The sequence below is a fragment of the Citrus sinensis genome, chromosome 9 (assembly GCF_022201045.2).
Source record: "Citrus sinensis cultivar Valencia sweet orange chromosome 9, DVS_A1.0, whole genome shotgun sequence".
Classification (NCBI taxonomy): Eukaryota; Viridiplantae; Streptophyta; class Magnoliopsida; order Sapindales; family Rutaceae; genus Citrus; species Citrus sinensis.
In genome coordinates, this window is record NC_068564.1 from 9,146,735 (window position 1) to 9,159,618 (window position 12,884).

Below are 12,884 nucleotides of genomic sequence, written 5' to 3' on the forward strand. Positions count from 1 at the left end.
TAGCACTTTTAAATATTATGTCCATTGGTTGTAAGAGTCTGGATATGATCATGGACTGAGGATTCTACTTTCTTGATGTAAATGTTATCCACTCGCGGGCAAAATGATAGTCTATCTATAGGTTTAGACTAGCACGAGCATTCACATTGATAGCGTTAGCTCATGACATTTCTCGCCTTTTCTTTGCTGGACCAACACCATCCACATATATTTTCTAGTGCGCATATATGCGGAAGTTTCAAGCAATTGGTTGAAAATAATTTTAGAGGTGATAATTTCCTAGAAATTTAAATGACCTATATATGGGACTCAGATTTTAAAGAAGAGAAACATAGGCTTTAGCTTGAAACCATTACCTTGCTTGCCTTCTTGTGTTTAGAATGCCTTATCTTTTTCAATAGGATTTAAAGGACCAAAATTTTATATGCTTTATTTATATTTCTTTTATTTTTTTCCTATTATTGTTATTATTATATTTTTGGGCTGTAGAGCATACCATCCTTCACATTCTACTTTTTTTTTCCTAATACTATTACTATTATTATTATTTTGCAGCTTATTTTGTTGAGTACAATATCTAATTATTTTACCTTTTAAAACAAGCAAGCAACCAATTATGCTAAATTGATTTTTATTTTCAAAATGCTTTATTGATTTTCAATCTAGACTGGCAAACCCATCGTATATTCTATGAATTTTGTTTGTTTATTTTATGTTCATATAAATGAATTCAATAATATTGGCTGTGGCGATGGTGCAAAGATTATTGACCAAGATGATTAAATATGTCCGGAAACTAAAAGGTGAGATTCTTAACTAGGCTCAACTAAGCTCAACTAAGCTTTCAAGTGATGATTGAATACACAGGTTTGTCTAGGGACTTCTATTGCATACTTTTAGTTGCATCCTAGATCTATTAATTTATATGAATATCAACTCTGTTTGTCCATTGTAAAATTGTATTGTCTCTTTAATTTGTTCAGCTTGTTTCATCTCTTAATTATCAACGGCTTCAGGGATCAGAGTGCTTACATGATACTTGAAATATTATGATGGATAGTTATGCTTATTACTTCTTTTATTCTTCTTTTATTTGAATAGGGATAACATTTGGAGCTATGAGACTTGTGGAATAGACAGGCCGCTAGTATTCTTAAGGTTAATGAGAAAACTGAGCTTCAAGTTGGATTAAATGGTGATTACCAAATGTCATTTTGTTACTGTAATTTCAATACTTTTTTACCATTTGGTTTAATGTATTTGAGATTTTGTATGTGAATTAACATTTTGTTAATATTAGAAGTCTTTTACACTTGATTGCATTTTGTTTTCGTTTGTCTTATATTAATATTAGAATTTAAATTCTAAAAGCAGCATACAAAATAATAGAAATTTATAATTTTCATTAAAAAATATTATTTAAAAAATTATGATAGAGAAAACTATAGTCATAAAAATCATCAATTCAGTGTGATAGACATGTGACTTGTAAAACTTATCATAAGTATTAGGATAGATTTTTTTTTTTATCATAAATGAATAAGAAGTACATAGCATGATAGATAAATTCTCTGTCATCCACGCCATTTATGATTGCCTTCTTACGGTCATCAATTGCCAATTTCATTGTACTGAGTCGTCCAACTTAACATCTCCGACTGCCATGGATGATCTTCAATCTTCATGTCGAAACAAAATCACAGTGCCGCTTTCATCTTACCCTGATTTTCAACTTAGTAAATTTGGATATGCAAGCATAGCAACTCAGATTGAATAGCAATTTATTGAAAAGGCTGACAGAAGTCAGATTAAGTAGCATTAAGAGTGATAAAATAAATAAGTAAAAAGTAAATATACAGAGCTCTTTCATTGTTGAAGCATAAACGACAACACTATACTACTATTTTGCTCAATTTTAATATATAATTGCTCAAATTCTTTTCTTAGCAATTTTTTGATAATCATTTAGTTTACTTAATATTTTATTTTGTGAGTTAATATACAAGCAATATATTTTATAGTATTGACTATTAATAAATGTTAGTAAATTGACGGGTGAAGTAGACATGCAACTAAAGTGAAATTGAGAAATAATGAGACAATAGAATCACACAGAACACCAGAAATTACGTGGTTCGACTTTTAGCCTACGTCCACGGGCGAAGACAGAAGAAAAATATTTTACTAGTAAAAAGGAGTTACAAGTATTGTAGTATTTTAGCTCACTTCCCAAAATTCCAATACACCCAAACTCTCAAAGCACTAAAACAAGAGCTTTATTATTTAAGCTCTACAAAGCTCTCTTAAATGCAAGAATTGCTTCTCACAAAATTGGATACAGAAATGAGGAGGAGGAGGAGCCTCTTTTTATAGCCAAAACTGGCTACTGTTCATTTAATTATTTAATTATTATTTTTTCTTCTTTTTTTTCGGCCCGACACCCATTTTTTTCCTTCTTTCTCTATTTTTCTTTTGCTCCAGTCAAAGAAGGAAGCAATGCCTTCTTCTTCAAAATGGGTGGGCCCACCTTCTAGAAGGGTGGTGCTCATATGCCATTTTTGTCATTCTCCCACTTGGAGATTAGATTGAGAACCAATCAATCTTCACACAATCCTTTCTGTTTCGCCATAGTCATGTTGCCTACGTTTCTGCTAGGCCACAAGAGGATCTACTCCATACAAACTTATCAATATTTATTGGCTTGGTCAAAACATCTGCTAGATTCTCCTTCGTATGGATTTTCTGTAAATCCACACTTGGTCAAAACATCTGCTAGATTCTCCTTCGTATGGATTTTCTGTAAATCCACACTTCCGTCTTCCACTACTTCTCGAACGAAGTGATACTGAACTCCTATGTGCTTTGTTCTGGAATGAAAAGTTGGATTCTTTGCAATGTGTAAGGCACTCTGACTGTCACAAAACATAGAAATTTTCTCTTGTTTGTGCTCAAGCTCCTCCAATAACCTTTGTATCCAAATAGCTTCCTTGCAAGCTTGTGTAGCTGCCATGCATTCTGCTTCTGCTGTAGATAAAGCCACAACGGTCTGCAGTTTTGAAACCCAGCTTACAGCTCCTACTGCAAGTGTAAACACATAGCTAGTAGTGGATTTCCTTTCATTAAAGTCTCCTGCAAAATCTGAATCCACATAGTCCGTGACAGTAAACTCTGATCCTCCATAACATAATGCAACATCTGAGATTCCTCTAATATACCTCTGAATCATCTTCATAGCTATCCAATGCTCTTCACCAGAATTCACCATGTATCGACTGACTGCTCCCACTGCTTGTGCAATGTCTGGTCTTGTACAAATCATAGCGAACATCAAACTTCCCACTCCTGACGCATACGGTACTCGAGACATTTCCTTCCTATATGCTTCATTGGTAGGACACATACTTGAGGATAACTTGAAATTAATAGGACGTGGGGTAGAAATTGGCTTACAATCTTGCATGTTGAAGTGCCGCAAGATTTTCTTTAAGTAATTCTTCTGTGAAAGCTAAATCTTCCTGTTATTTCTGTCTCGGTGAATTTGCATCTTTAGAATCTTGTTTGTTGGTCCCAAGTCCTTCATTTCAAACTCCCTAACCAATTGTACCTTCAATTCTTGGACTCAAGTTTGTTGGGGCGTGCTACTAACATGTCGTCCACGTACAACAGCAAAATGATGAAATCATTATCTTCAAACCTCTTGTAATATGCACAATGGTCTGAACTGAGTCTGTTGTATCCAAGGCTCATGAGAAGGACTCAAATCTCTTATACCAACACCTTGGCGCCTGTTTGGGATCGTATAGAGATTTTTTTCAACTTGCAAACCAAGTTCTCCTTTCCCTTTTTAGCAAAACCTTCTAGTTGGAGCATATAAATTTCTTTTTCAAGTTCTTTATGAAGAAATGCAGTTTTCACATCTAACTACTCTAGATGTAAGTCAAATGTAGCACACATTTTCAAGACTACTTTGACTGTTGTAAGTCGAACCACTGGAGAAAATATCTCGTTGAAGTCGATACATTCTTTCTGAGCATATCCTTTCACCATCAATCTTGCACGATACCGCTCTACTTGATCATTGCCATCCCGTTTAATCCTGTAGACCCATTTGTTTCTAATAGTTTTTCTTCCATATGGTAGTGGTACAAGTTCCCATATCTTATTCTTGTGTAGAGCTTCAATTTGTTCTTGCATTACTGTCATCCACAAAGTAACATCTGAGCTATTTAAAGCTTCATAGAAAGTTGATGGCTCTTCATCCTCTGTTAGAAGACAATATGCAACATTGATCTCTGTGATATACTCCGAGTACCACACTGGTGGTCATCTCTCACGAGTTGACCGACGAACTACTGGAGCCTCGGACTCGACTGGTTTTTACTCCTCGTGCTCTGGTGCTGCTTCAAAAGAATCTGAATCTTCTAGATTATTTTCCATATATACCGGCACAGTCTCTGATTTTTCTTTTACAATGCTATCATCATCATCTCTCCTTTGAAGTTTATCTTCTACAAATATAACATCTCTGCTGATGACGATCTTGTGGGTAGTGGGGTCCCATAGACGATACCCATTTACTCCATCAACATATCCCAAGAAGTTGCACCTCCTAGATTTTGTATCTAACTTTGTTCTTTCTTGGGCATTGTACATCACGTACACAGGACATCTAAATGCATGTAGGTAGGAGTAATCAGCTGGCTTTCCAGTCCACATCTCCATCGCTGTCTTCAACTAATTGTTGTGGATGACGAGCGATTTACTATATAACAGGCAATTTTGGTTGCTTCTGCCCAAAATGAATTGGGTAGACTAGTAGTCCTCAATATAGCTCTTATCCTTTCTGTAAGAGTCCTGTTCATCATCTCTGCCACTCCATTTTGTTGAGGAGTGTATGCTACCGTGAACTGCCTGTGAATACCTTCTTGCTTACAAAAAGTAAAAAACTCGCTGTCTGTATACTCTCAATCGTTATCTGTCCTCAAGAACTTGATCATTTTGTCAAATTCAAGTTCCATCTGCGCTTTGTATTCTTTAAACACTAGAAATACATCTGACTTTTTCTTAATTGGATACACCCAACATCTCCGAGAATAATCATCAATGAAAGTCACTATGTACTTTGCACCTCTCATGGACATATCTGGCGATTTTCAAACATCAGAATGAATCAAGTCTAGAATGCAATTACTTCTAACAATAGATCTACTGAACTTTAATCTATGCTGCTTACTTGTAACACAATACTCACAAAATGGTAAACTTACTGATTTGAGCCTTGGAAGCAATTTTCGCTCAGAGAGAATCTTCAAACCTTGTTCTGACATGTGGCTAAGTTTGAGATGCCACATCATTGTTGACTCTTTTTCATTTGATGCGACACACACGTTAGCCTCCTGTAGTGTTTCTCCTTTAAGCATGAATAGATTAGCACCGATCTTTTCTGCCTTCATCAATACAAGCGCGCCTTTAACAATCTTTATAATTTCATTTTCAACATGAGTTTTGCACCCATGACTATCTATTTGTCTCAAGAACAATATATTTTCCTTCAGGCCTTTGACATGTCGTACCTCTTCAATTGTGCGAATTGTACCATCAAACATTTTGATTTTGATGGTATCAATATCAGCAATCTCCAAGGCATGATCATCTCCCATATATACAGATCCTCCTGAAATAGGTTCATATGCGTAAAACCATTCTCTCCGAGAGCTCATGTGTCAGGTAACTTGTGAGTCTATGAGCCAGACGTTAGATAGTCGTTTTCTGCCTTCTGAAACAGTTGTTGCCTCGTTGTATAAAATTTCACCATCATCCGACGTACTTACTACACACCCCTGAGCATTTGATGACTCAGGTTCTTTGCCCTATTTTCTCTTTTGGTTATTCCAACACTCTTTCTTGACGTGCCATTTCTTGCCACAGTTGTAGCATTTAACATTCTTCGTACTTCTGGATTTTGATATAGCATGATTGTGACTCCCACTAGGGCCACGTTCCGTTGATCTCCTTCTCGTCACCGATAGCGCCTCCGCTTGCTGTGAACTTGCATGTCTATTTTCCTTATATTTTCGCCTACTCTCCTCATTTAATACGGAGGCTACAACAACGTCGAAAACTAGACTGTCCGCTGGATTATTGTTCGTCAGGTTGATGATGAGTTGATCATACGAATCTAGTAGACTTTGAAGTACAAGCTCTGCACGTTCATTTTCCTCTATATTATGACCCAACATTGTGAGTTGTGAAAATAGAGTCTTTAAGGTGTTGATATAGTCGGTCACTGATGTAGATTCCGCCATTAGAAGAGTATAGAGTCTCCTCTTTAATAAGATCTTGTTGTGCAACGACTTGTCCTCATACAATTTTGTGAGAGTATCCCATATTTCTTTTGCTGTATTTTTCTCTACCACACTAAATAATACTCCATCCACAAGTGCCAAATGTAGATCAATAATGGCGTTGCCATCTATCTCATTCCACTTGTCATCAATTATCTTCCTGGGACTTTTTCCAATTGCTGCCAAACAATTTTTTTTTTCAATACAGCTTTCATCTTCATTTTCCACAACGAAAAATTATTCCCGTTGAACTTCTCAATTTCATACTTTGCCGTCATTTTGTTGATAAATACCGCACACAAGCTAGTGTACCACCTTGAATAGTTGTGAGTATGTGTGAGAATGCACACCAGGAAAGTTCCCAGGAAAGACTGGAGGGGTCACAATGGTCCCACTTAAAGCCCAGACTCCTTAGGCTCTTATCGCTTTTGTCACAAAACTTTCCTAGACATGTACAAAACCACACAGTTACTTTACTCACACCACTATTCCCTGCTTTGTACCACAAAATTCTTGGATCGCTCCAACCGTTTCTCGTGAACATTATCCCCTTACGTGAACAGTACCCGACTAAAAAAAAATCAACTAATGGCTCTAATATCACTGTTAGTAAATTGATGGGTGAAGCAGGTACGCAACCAAAGTGAAATTGAGAAATAATGAGACAATAAAATCACACAGGACACCAAAAATTACATGGTTCGGCTTTTAGCCTACCTCTACGGGCGAAGACAGAAGAAAAATATTTTACTAGTAAAAAGGAGTTACAAGTATTGTAGTATTTTAGCTCACTTCCCAAAATCCTAATACACCCAAACTCTCAAAACACTAAAATAAGAGCTTTATTATTTAAGCTCTACAAAACTCTCTTAAATGCAGGAATTGCTTCTCACAAAATTGGATGCAGAAATGAGGAGGAGGAGCCTCTTTTTATAGCCAAAACTGGCTACTGTTCATTTAATTATTAATTTTTTCTTCTTTTTTTTCGGCCCGACACCTATTTTTTTCCTTTTTTCTCCATTTTTCTTTTGTTCCAGTCAAAGAAGGAAGCAATGCCTTCTTCTTCAAAATGGGTGGGCCCACCTTCTAGAAGGGTGGTGCCCACATGCCATTTTTGTCAATAAGTAGGTCGAATCTCAAGAATTGCATATTCAAAAAGTCTAGTTTACATATTAAAATAATTTCAAACCCCAGTGTAGTTCATAAAAAATAACTATGATAAATAAAAATTAAACCAACTATGCAACAAAAAATTAAAAAAATGTAAACAATTCAATAATTAATTAAAGGTTACAAATGCTTAATTATTCAACAATTTCCTATAATTTGATTAGTAATAGTTCTTTTGTTGTAAGTCACTAAGTTTCCTCTTATAATTATTCTCAGCGCAATATCTAAAATTGTCTTGTTTGCAGTTTTTTTTTTGTGGCATTTTTATGTGATTATGGCCTGTAGAGGGTGTTTTATATTGTATCTATTGATAAAAAAATATTAAAAAAATCAATCTCACAAAAAATAGAAGTGCAACCAGTATAGTCATTGAAAGTAGTCAGTGGCCGAGCAAAAAAGTTCTAAGAATAAGAGAGAAGGTTACCTTGGTTTCTAATTAGTTTCCGTTAAATTTATTAAAGTATTTTAAACTCATTAAATTTAAATTTTAACGTTTATGAATTATAAAACACCTACACTTTGACTAAAAATAATAATAGCCCAACCCACAACTCAAAATATTTTCTATTCTCCAAAATAACATTAATTCTTTTAGTTTCCACAATAATAGTAGAGAGAACATTTTTGGTAATGAAATTCATGAGGAATCACCTTTGGAATCAGATGAGAGATGAATGAATGAATATAACTTTATGTAGAAAATAGTACATTTAATAGTATTAATAATTGCAAATGCATCAAGAACAATTATAAATGTGTTAGCAAATATCTTATATATTCAAAGTTTTAATTTTTACATTTTATTATTATCTAACTTAGCTCTTCATAAATTATTTTTCTAATATGCCACTGAAAGTAGTGAATTATATTGTCCATTTTTTATTTCATTAATTTTATTGTCTTAAAAAAAACAAAAGTAGTGACTAGTGATCCCCCAACTCCCAAGTATCAAAAATACCAAATTTAACAGTTGCCACAATGAAAACAAAATTTTCATTAAATAGCTATGAGTTTGAGAAAACCCTATAATCCATGTGGGGAAAAAAATCTATTTTTAATTTTTAATTGCTATATAGACTTTACACAGAAATTGCTGAAATTTGAAGTTCGAAAATCCTCACCACTGATACCATATATATCACATCATTGAAAGTTGATTATTTCAGTGGTCAAGTAAAATGAGATCGGAAATTGAAAAGGGTATATTTCTCAAGATCAAACAATAAGTCCAAAATGTTAATGCTTCTTTTTAGTTAATTTTTTTTTTTGAAGTTAATGAGTAGCTTAGGTGGAGTTTTTTTTGTTTGAAACTTGAATAGATCTGAATTAGTCTGAATTCTGAATAGAGCTGAACGTCTGAATCTGAATAATATGTTTGAATTTTTATTTGAATCGCTAAAAATAAATACTAAATTGTTTGTTCTTTAACTTAAAAAATCTGAAAACTAATATTTTTACATTTATGCTCTTACAAATTATAAATGTTAAACAAATAATAAATATCTTAAAGAATATAAATAAGATAATAAATTATCTTTAATATTCTATATTATATATGTTAATCAATTTTATTATAGTTTATAATATTTTTGTATGAAAAATATTCATAAAACATTATGAAGATAAATAACGCTAATTTGAAAAAATAAAAAGATAAAAATAACAATAATAATCTACCAATATATATATATATATTCATAAAAAAATTATGTGTCACTGTATGTTATGTTGGGGCAATTATATAGCTGTTTGATGTGTGCACGGAATTATATAGTTGTTTGATGATATGTCTAATTTGAATTTAATTTTTAGGAAATTGGATATTTTATTGCGTGATCATTAAGTTTATCCGTGAATAAATAGCCGTTGAATTACAATTTTGGTACGTAAAATTTAAGGGCCAGCAGCTAACCGCCATTGCCGGTAAAGGTGATAGTTAGGGTTTGGAGGCGCCAAAGCTACAAATAGCACGAGCGGTGCCGGTGATTAATTATCAATTTATTATTAGTATTATTATTATCTATTGATTTTAAATATTATAAATTATTTATTTTAATATTATAAAAAATTTACAGGCGACGCTCGTGTGGTTAATTCAATTTCTGGTGCTCGAAATTCAAATGTAAATGTGTTGAATTGTACGTGTATCGTTGAGCAAAATATCACTATAAATTGTGTAATGTGATAATGATTACCTTTGCATATGATTTTCAGAATTAGATGAATATGTTATTTTTCTGAATATGCCTAAACAATTTATGAAATTTTATCGAAACCCGCATCATCTGTAATTGAAAGGATTAATGGGTGCATAGTTAATTTCGGAGTCATAGCACTTCCTTTACTTGCCATAAATTTTCAGGGTTTGAATCTTCTCATTCTTGTTACCTGATCGTGGGAAAGAAGACATATAAGAATTGAAATTTAAGGGCTCAGTAGATAGAAATCAGCAGTTTAGGATATTATGAAAATATTGAAATTTGATACTCCAAAACATTCACAGCAAAAGAGAATATAAGCATGCAATTCTGCTCCTCGCGAACATGCGCACTCTCTCACATTGCTTTATTTGCTTATTCGAGATCATTTGAACTTCTTGAGTGCATAGATATTTTTCTAATGTTTCCGAGCAGGGACCTTCTTGAATAAAGATGAACTTATGTTTGTATATCAGTCATGCTACGGGAAGATGTTGAGTCAATCTTACAGTTTCACTCAGATGAATGACTTGTGGAGTTTCTAAACTTAGGCTCCATTCGGTATTGCTGTCTAGCAGAGGGTCTTTTTCCAATACCAGTTCCTTTTGCTATTGTTTATCTACTATCATCTCCTTTTATTGTTATTCTTATTACTATTTGTTATGAACTGTCTTTGAAAATCTTTTTGTTTCTATAGACCTTTGCTAGTTCCTGAGATTTAAATTCATGGTGTAGAAGTTTGTTTCTCTCTGTCTTAATTCTCTCCAAAAGTTTTAATGTTTTTGTAAATAAAATAAGCTGCTAAAATTTTCATGATTGATGATTTTGACCTGCGCACGGTAAGTAAGAACGCAAATTTGTTTACAGCTGGTTTTAGATCTTACATGCATTTGACAGTGCAATTATTTGATGCATAGAATATTTACAACTGATGGACAAGATAGTTGTGACTGATTGATTCTAATATGAAGCATCTTCTTGCATTATACGGAAGTCAATTTCATTGGTTCAGAAGGTCTTTATTTTTTATTTTTTGCATTGATGACTTTGCTTCATAGGCGCCAAGGAACTCGATTATTGCATTCGCCCATATAATCATGTTAAGAGAACCTTTGATATGATGATTTGAAAAGAATCAATAGTTTGGACAAAACTATGGCCATGCAGGAGAGTTTCTACCACTTAGTAGGGATTGCAAAGTTCTATAAACTTATTCGGAATGCAATATGCATAAGTTGTATAAGCATTAACTTAAATAGTTGTCCATATTGGTGAGTGCTCTCTATATCTACATGTATGTGCTGATTCTGGTGTTGGGAATTTCCAGCATTCGTTCTAGTTGTACTTAAATTGTTATTATTTAACAAGATTCTGCTGTGTTCTTTAGGTTATTCTTGACAAAAAAAATAAATAAATAAACTATTCCTTAGTATGGTTGACTGATAATAAACTACTCCTCTTGCTTCTGCATTATCTGATTGCTTTGTTGGTCCTTTCCGAACCTCTTCAAACTTAATGTACCTCATGTTGAGTACTGCCCACTTTCTTGGGCAACAGTAATGTTTTCATTGGTGTTTGCTGAATCTATTTAATCAAACTGTTTCCCAATCAAAGACTTACCCCTTCTCACTTTTTTCAACCTTGCTAACTCAAGGTCTGGCTCCTTGGTGGTTAAAACAGAAAGGTGTTTGATATAGATATCAAAGTGTTCGACAACATGTCTCAATGAAGAATACTTGGCGGGAAATCTTGTATTTGAATTCTGAAGCAAGAAAGACATCCACAAGGCATGGAGATGAAAGTTATTGAAGTTTATAGAATGAGGAAAGATCAATGGACAAGATTGAGAGCCAAGTATCAAGTGTCGAGTTTGACCGTAGAATAAAACATGAGTACATAGCAAACATGAGCATCTATGTATAATATGACATATTACTATCAATACAATCATACTGGTTTACACAAAAAATCTCTTCTTTATTCATGTTATTCTCTTTGCATTATATTCTGAATCATTGGATATTGTCCAATAGCTTTAGTTTTCAATAAACTTATCTTTGTACTAGAACTTGAACTTCTAGTAGTACGTTTTGTTTGCGTTGACTTCTTTGCAATGCCTCATAAACCAGAGAAATCACTGCGGTCGTATAACGTCATGTTGGCTTTCCTCATTATTACACCTTTTGGAGACTCGTCAGTGGTTTTTGATAAACCTTGATCAACGTTTAAGGCATTCCAATCGGTAATTGGCGCATATGTTAAGGCCTATTTGAATATTAAATCCTTCAAGCTCTTTATTCTTTTCATGCTACTTCTCTCCTGCAATTATCCTCTGGACTGTGCTCCAAAATCTCTGAATCTAAATGAGTTGAACCTGATGTTTCCTTAGGGACATTTACAAGCTCTTTCATTTTTTTTCATGCTCATTGATAGAGCTTATGATTCCTTCACCGTTAATATGCATGGCATTATTATCTCTCCCCATATGTTCTTGCCTACATCTCCAAATTCAAAGATGCCCCGATCCACCCTAATAAAGACAGGGATCCTTTCCATGCATATCGATATCTGTCTATTCAAGTGTTCCAACTTTTTGTACCTGGGGTTTTTCTAAATTTCATTCTCTTGGCCAAACTTTGTGGCCTATTTCCGTTTGAGACAGAAATAGATTTCTCCAGAAAAGTCCTCATGATGTTACATTCTGGAATTGGCTTGGGATGACTCTCTAGTCTTGAGAGCCAACGCTCTATAAGATCTTTTTGCTCATCAATTCTCTGCACCCTTAATTTTATCCCTTTAAGTGAGCACACAACATTAAGTTTTAACAAACTCATTAATTCAGTGAAGCACCAATCAACTAAAACCAAAAAATTAATACATGAATAAGTAGATAAGACTAAAACTAACTATAAAATTCCAATCTCCAAATGATCAAGTGAACCCTGACGGCCTGAACCATACTGTTCACAAATGGATGCATGGCCATCCAAATAACAAGCTAACAGCTGCCAATGTCTTAGTTCTGCAAATACCATCATATCCACTATCAAGCTCCACTCCTGTTACCCACCAAACGATTGCAACATCTTCTCTTCAAAACAATCAGAATCATCCACCACTTGTGTTTTAAAATCTTTTCCTCCAACTATCTCAAACATTTAGTTTATGGATC

General features: G+C 33.9%; 1 long non-coding RNA gene across 1 annotated transcript; it reads left to right on the plus strand.

Annotated features, from left to right (window-relative positions):
* Positions 1-672: 672 nt before the first annotated feature.
* LOC127900050 (uncharacterized) lies at positions 673-1,308 on the plus strand. The gene is made up of 2 exons (XR_008052030.1): positions 673-803; positions 1,102-1,308. It is a non-coding gene; the product is annotated as an uncharacterized LOC127900050 (long non-coding RNA).
* The last annotated feature ends 11,576 nt before the right edge of the window (positions 1,309-12,884 follow it).